Here is a 7,500-nt window from a genome sequence, read left to right as displayed (position 1 = left end):
CCCACCGAGTCCACGCCAGCCATCCATCCATCCCATTCACACCAGTTCTATGTTAGAAACATAGAAAATAGGTGCAGGAGGAGGCCATTCGGCCCTTCGAGCCAGCACCGCCATTCAGTGCGATCGCGGCTGATCGTCCACAATCAGTAACCCGTGCCTGCCTTCTCCCCACATCCCTTGATTCCGCTGGCCCCTAGAGCTCTATCTAGAGTCTACCACGCGACCAAAGATCTCCCGTCTACACCAGCCCTACCTGCCCACGTACGGCCCATATCCCCCTAAACCTTTCCTCTCCACGTTCCTGTCCAAATGCCTTTTAAATGTTGTTGTAGTACCTGATTCAAAGGCACTTTGGTTTGGTTTAGTTTGCAGGTACAGAGTGGAATTAGGCCCCTTGGCCTACCAGGTCCACGCCGCCCAGCAATCACCCTGTACACTGGCACTATCCCACACACACACACACACACACACACACACACACACACACACACACACACACACACACTAGGGACAATTTTTTTTTAAGGAAGCCAATTAACCTACAAACCTGCACGTCTTTGGAGTGCGGGAGGAAACCGGAGCACCCGGAGAAAACCCACGCAGGTCACGGGGAGAACGTACAAACTCCGTACAGACAAGCACCCGTGGTCAGGATGGAACCCGGGTCTCCGACGCTGTGAGGCAGCAGCTCTACCCGCCGCGCCACTTGGCCATCATCTCCAAGAAGTGACGGTGATTGAGGCAGATACCCGTAATGGGGCGGCGCGGTGGCGCAGCGGTAGAGTTGCCGCCTCACAGCGCCGAAGACCCGCGTTTGATCCTGACCACGGGCGCCGTCTGTACGGAGTTTGCACGCTCTCCCCGTGACCTGCGTGGGTTTTCTCCGGCTTTCTCTCACACCCCAAAGACGTGCGGGGTTGTTGGTTAGTCGGCCCTCTGTAAATGCCCCCCCCCCCTTGTGAGCATGGGGTGGATGCGAAAGTGGGATAACATGGAACCAGTGTGGAGGGGTGATAGCTGGTCGGAGTGGACTCAGGTGGCTGAAGGGCCCCATTTTCCTGCTATATCTCCAAACTAAATGTTTGCTCCCTTTCAGTGGAACAACTGCGTTGACTGGTATAAATTGAATCCAGTCAATCGTACGGAGATAAAGTTGATGTTAGTTCATACGTTCCAACTGATAGGAGCAGAATTAGGCCATTCGGCCCATCGTCTGCTCTGCCATTCAATCATGGCCGATCCATCTCTCCCTCCTAACCCCATTCTCCTGCCTTCTCCCCGTAACCCCTGACACCCGCACTAATCAAGAATCCGTCTATCTCTCTCTGCCTTAAAAATATCCACTGACTTGGCCTCCACAGCCTCCGGTGGCAAAGAGTTCCACAGATTCACCGCCCTCTGACTGAAGAATTTCCTCTTCATCTCCTTCCTGAAGGAACGTCCTTTAATTGAGAAGCTCTGCCCTCTCGTTCTGAACTCTCCCGCCCGCTCCAACCCACTCACAATGTGTCGCTGGCAGCTTCAGTGGGACAACTGGGGTGGGGCGGTCGACAGACCAGGGTCACCCAGCGACAAGCCAACATCATCCCTCCTGGGTCCCGGAGCCCACGGCCCGTCTGCTCTCCTCTACGTTACTGCGAGAAAACACAAGGGTCTCAGGTGTAAACAACCGCAGAGAAAGATCCCGAGCTCGCACAAAGTCCCCTTCCACACACCCCCAACGTGCGGGGCAAGGGGTAGTCCATTCAGCCCATCCAGTCTGTTCCTCCATTCAATGGGAATCACGGTCTTACTTAGGGTGGCCAACTGTCCCATATTAGCCGGGACATCCCGTATTTTGGGCCAAATTGGTTTGTCCCGTACGGGACCGTCCTTGTCCCGTATTAGGCCCGGATGGTGCTGCAGGCCCGGACGCTGTAGGCCTAGACAATGTAGGCCCGGACAATGTAGGCCCGGACGATGTAGGCCCGGACAATATAGGCCCGGACGCTGTAGGCCCGGACAATGTAGGCCCGGACAATGTAGGCCCGGACAATGTAGGCCCGGACAATGTAGGCCCAGACAATATAGGCCCGGACAATGTAGGCCCGGACAATGTAGGCCCGGACAATGTAGGCCCGGACAATGTAGGCCCGGACAATGTAGGCCCGGACGCTGTAGGCCCGGACAATGTAGGCCCGGACAATGTAGGCCCGGACAATGTAGGCCCTGACAATGTAGGCCCGGACAATGTAGGCCCGGACAATGTAGGCCCGGACAATGTAGGCCCGGACAATGTAGGCCCGGACAATGTAGGCCCGGGGACCACAGCAGTCCCGGGCAGTGTAGGTAGACACACAATGCTGGAGTAACCCAGCGGGACAGGCAGCATCTCGGGAGAGAAGGAATGGGCGACGTTTCGGGTCGAGACCTTGAAGAGTCGAGTCTGAAGAAGGGTCTCGACCCGAAACGGCGAAACGTCGCCCATTCCTTCTCTCCAGAGATGCTGCCTGACCCGCTGAGTTACTCCAGCATCTTGTGTCTACCTTCCATATCTCTGTGTCTCCCCCTCCCCCCAAATCTTGGTCCGAAAAAGGGTCTCGACCCGAAACGTCACCCGTTCCTTCTATCCAGAGATGCTGCCTGTCCTGCTGAGTTACTCCAGCATTTTGTGTCTATCTTCAGTGTAAACCAGCGCCTGCTGTTCCTTCCTACATGTGCATGGGACGCCAGCTTTTGCCGCCATTTTCAAAGTCCAAGTTCCTTATCTGTCTGCACATAAGCCATATCCCTCCATCCCCTGTGCATCCATGTGCCCACACTGTGGTATCTGCCCCCACCACCGCCCCTGGCAGCAGGTTACAAGCAGCAAGCAGTGTGGGCACAGCCCAGACCATCGCACAAACCAACCTCCCTTCCACTGACTCCATCTACACCTCACACTGCCTCGGCAAGGCCAGCAGCATCATCAAGGACCAGTCTCACACCGGCCACTCCCTCTTCTCCCCTCTCCCATCAGGCAAGAGGTACAGAAGTGTGAAAACGCACACCTCCAGATTCAGGGGCCGTTTCTTCCCAGCTGTTATCAGGCAACTGAACCATCCTACCACAACCAGAGAGCAGTGCTGAACTACCATCTACCTCATTGGAGACCCTCGGACTATCTTTGATCGGCCGTTCGTCCCCAAATTGGAGGTGCTCACCTTCATGGGGCCTGGCACCCAGAGCCTCTTGGTACACGGTTGCCCAGCGCAATGCCCGACCAGGATACTGAAAGACAAAAAGATGGCCGCCATTAACTCCCTCAAGATAAGCCCACGGGAAAGGGCATCTTCGTCCGCAGGAGAGGCAGGCGTCCAGAATGATTTTATCGTCGTATGTCCCGAAACGCAACCATTAATTTCTTCCCTGCATCAGCACAACAGATCATGTAAACTGGGGATGGACACAAAAGTGCTGGAGTAACTCAGCGGGTCAGGCAGCATCTCTGGGGCAACCGGCCTCCCGGCCCGGGCGGCCGCCATTGGTTGAGCGGGGGCACGTGGCCGCTGGCTGGGTGAGGTCACGCGGGGCGCGCGGGGCGGTGACGTCACCCTTAGTCCCTTGTTTTGGAGTAAGGGAGTTGGCAACCCCTACATTAATACGGGACAAGGGCGGTCCCGTACGGGGACAAACTAATTTAGCCCAAAATACGGGGAAGTCCCGGCTAACACGGGACGGTTGGCGGCTGTAAAGGCCAGCGTGCTCATCGCGGGGTGATGGACTGCTGCAGAAACGCATCAAACCTGCACCAGGCACAAGCACTAATCCAACTGGCCTGGGAAAGGAGTAAAATTACCACCTCCTGACACGGATTATCCGGCCCTGTGCCGGCCTGCACTCAACTGGAAACGGAAATCAGTGATTCATTATGGTGTTGCTAAGCTCTCTCTCCGAAAAGATTTTTTCCGAATTGAAGGTTCTCGGTGAGGCGAAGAGCGGGGGGGGGGGGTGAAGGGGAGGGAGGTGATGTGAGATGGGTTAATTAGGCACCATCGATCTTCCTTTCAGTGGTGGTCGAAAAAACCACCTCCTTTCAGGAGAGGGCCGAAGGGCCTGTTTCACGCTGCATCGGTCAATCAATGCACGACGAAGCTTTTCACTGTACCTCGGCACACATGACAATAATACACCTAAACCATGGCAAGCAATGCTCAGAGCCAAATACGCTACAGGGCAGAGGTTCACCGGACACTCGAGGGTTAACGGGCAGCACGGTGGCGCAGCATTTTGTAAGTTAATTGGCCGCCGTAAATTGCCCCCTCGCGTGTAGGATAGAGCTAGTGTATGGATGATCGCTGGTCGGCGCGGGGTCACGGTGGGCTGAAGGGCCTGTTCCGCGCTGTACCTCCAAACCAACTGCAGGGGGCGGCGCGGTGGCGCAGCGGTAGACTCGCTGCCTCACAGCGCCGGAGACCCGGGTTCGATCCCGACCACGGGCGCTGTCCGTACGGAGTTTGCGCCTTCTCCCCGTGACCTGCGCGTGGGGGGTTTTCTCCGCGAGCCTTCGGTTTCCTCCCGCACTCCAAAGACGTGCGGGTTTGCGAGTTGATTAGTTTGAACACCGAAACTGGACTCATTTTCAAATATTAAAATAAATAGCATCTGGCAACACAGTGCATTAAGCAAGCAGCACCAATTTCTGACGCACATTAGTTCACTCGTGCAGAACATTCACTGGAGTTTAGAAGGATGAGAGGGGGATCTTATAGAGACGTATAAAATTATAAAAGGACTGGACAAGCTAGATGCGGAAAAAATGTTCCCAACGTTGGGCGAGTCCAGAACCAGGGGCCACACACACAGTCTAAGAATAAAGGGGAGGCCATTTAAAACTGAGCTGAGAAGGAACATTTCCCACCCAGAGAGTTGTGAATGTGTGGGATTCTCTGCCGCAGAGGGCAGTGGAGGCCAAATCACCAGATGGATTTAAGAGAGAGTTAGATACTCTAGGGGCTAGCGGAATCAAGGGATATGGGGAGAAGGCAGGCACGGGTTACTGATTGTGGACGATCAGCCATGATCACAATGAATGGCGGTGCGTACAGGCTCGAAGGGCCGAATGGCCCCCCCCGCACCTATTTTCTATGTTTCTATGTAACACAACTTTCCAAATGCAACACGGCATATTCACGCAGTCAGCACAACAGCAGTATATCAGGCCAAGTCACGTACAGTAATTAGACAATAGACAATAGACAATAGGTGCAGGAGAGGCCATTCGGCCCTTCGAGCCAGCGCCGCCATTCAATGTGATCACGGCTGATCATTCTCAATCAGTACCCCGTTCCTGCCTTCTCCCCACTACCCCCCTGACTCCGCTATCCTTAAGAGCTCTATCCAGCTCTCTCTTGAACGCACTCAGAGAATTGGCCTCCACTGCCCTCTGAGGCAGAGAATTAGACATGTTAACGTGAAAATGCCCTGCCACAAGCAGACACATCATCCGGGCAATACCAACGTGAGTGAACAAGAACATACGTGAATGTACGTGTAGGGTACAAAATCATGGGTGGAACATAGAGGGGCGCCAACTTCCTCACTCCCAAATAAGGGACAGAGGGTGACGTCACCGTCCCCCGCGCGCCCCCACGTGACCTCGCCCAGCCATCGTCCACGCGCTCCCGCTCCACCAATGGCGGCAGCCAATCGGGAACCAGAGACACAGACTTAAGGTGAGGGGCGGGAGGGGGAGGGGGGGGGGGGGTTAAGATTTAACAGGAATCTGAGGGGTAACTTTTTTTTTCCCCCACACAAAGTGTGGTGGGTGTACGGAACGAGCTGGCGGAGGAGGCAGTTGAGGCTGGGACTATCGCGAAATTTAAGAAACATCTGGACAGGCACGTGGATAGGACGGGTTTAGAGTTGATATGGGGCAAGGTATGTAGGTTAATTGGCTGGGTAAATGTAAAAATTGTCCCTAGTGGGTGTAGGATAGTGTTAATGTACGGGGATCGCTGGGCGGCACGGACTTGGTGGGCCGAAAAGGACTGTTTCCGGCTGTATATATATGATGTGATATGAAACACAACTAGGTGGGACGAGTGTAGATGGGACATGTTGGTCGGTGTGGGCAATTTGGGCCAAAGGGTCTTCTTCCACTCTGTACGACTATCATGTTATCACTCGACCTAGACTAGCGATTCCAAGCAACATATCCACAAGGCAAATTGGAGGAACAGCACCTCATATTTCGCTTGGGCAGCTCACACCCCAGCGGCATGAATATTGACTTCTCTAACTTCAAGTAGCCCTTGCAATCCCCTCTCTCTCTCCCTCCCCTCCCCCTTCCCAGTTCTCCCACCAGTCTGACCGTCTCCGACCACATTTTATCTCTGTTTCCTTCCTGTTCCCAGGTAGCAATCAACTACATGTTCCTTGATCTCCACTCCCCCGTGTCCTGGTTTAACATCTTACACTTCCTTATCTGTGCACCTCCCTCTCCCCTGACTCTCAGTCTGAAGAAGGGGTCTCTCGACCCAAAGCGTCGCCCGTTCCTTCTCTCCAGAGATGCTGCCCGTCCCGCTGAGCCACTCCAGCATTGTGTGTCTACCTTCGGTTTAAACCAGCACCTGCAGTTCCTTCCCAAACATACTCTTGTCTCCAGTTCCAGGTGTACACTGGCCCTATCCCCGAACTCTACCTCCGCTACATTGACAGCTGCATCGGTGCTGCCTCCTGCACCCACGCAGAAACATAGAAACATAGAAACATAGAAAATAGGTGCCGGAGTAGGCCATTCGGCCCTTCGAGCCTGCACCACCATTCAATATGATCATGGCTGATCATCCAACTCAGTATCCCGTACCTGCCTTCTCTCCATACCCCCTGATCCCTTTAGCCACAAGGGCCACGTCTAACTCCCTCTTAAATATAGCCAATGAACTGGCCTCAACTACCTTCTGTGGCAGAGAATTCCACAGACTCACCACTCTCTGTGTGAAGAAATTTTTTCTCATCTCGGTCATAAAAGACTTCCCCCTTATCCTTAAGCTGTGACCCCTGGTTCTGGACTTCCCCAACATCGGGAACAATCTTCCCGCATCTAGCCTCTCCAACCCCTTAAGAATTTTATATGTTTCAATAAGATCCCCCCTCAGTCTTCTAAATTCCAGCGAGTATAAGCCGAGTCTATCCAGTCTTTCTTCATATGAAAGTCCTGCCATCCCAGGGATCAATCTGGTGAACCTTCTCTGTACTCCCTCTAAGGCTAGAATGTCTTTCCTCAGATTAGGAGACCAAAACTGTACAAACCAAGAACTCACGGACCTTATCAGCTTCACCTCCAATTTCCATACCTGCGCTCAAATTCACCTGGACCATCGCCGACACCTGCCTCCCCTTTCCTGATCTCACCGTCTCCTTCACAGGAGATCAGGACTATCTATCGACCCGCGTCTATTGTACAAATTAGAGGAACAGCACCTCATATTTCGCTTGGGCAGCTTACAGCCCAGTGGTATGAACATTGACTTCTCTAAG

General features: G+C 53.9%; 1 long non-coding RNA gene across 4 annotated transcripts in view; it reads right to left on the bottom strand.

Moving 5' to 3' along the window:
• LOC144606114 (uncharacterized) overlaps nucleotides 1-3,259 on the bottom strand; it is a 19,247-nt gene extending 15,988 nt beyond the window's left edge. For 3 of the 4 annotated variants that reach the window (XR_013548915.1, XR_013548917.1, XR_013548916.1), the window contains exons 1-2: nucleotides 3,183-3,259; nucleotides 1,504-1,634 (exon numbers count right to left, since the gene is read on the bottom strand). This is a non-coding gene — a long non-coding RNA (uncharacterized LOC144606114). Of the gene's footprint in view, nucleotides 1-1,503; nucleotides 1,635-3,120 lie in introns of all 4 variants that reach the window. The other variant, XR_013548918.1, reaches the window with a different exon arrangement.
• Nucleotides 3,260-7,500: the final 4,241 nt, after the last annotated feature.

This window comes from Rhinoraja longicauda, chromosome 25 (assembly GCF_053455715.1).
Source record: "Rhinoraja longicauda isolate Sanriku21f chromosome 25, sRhiLon1.1, whole genome shotgun sequence".
Lineage (NCBI taxonomy): Eukaryota > Metazoa > Chordata > Chondrichthyes > Rajiformes > Arhynchobatidae > Rhinoraja > Rhinoraja longicauda.
The sequence above is the reverse complement of the archived record's forward strand: the minus strand, read 5'-3'. Positions and strand labels throughout refer to the sequence as shown.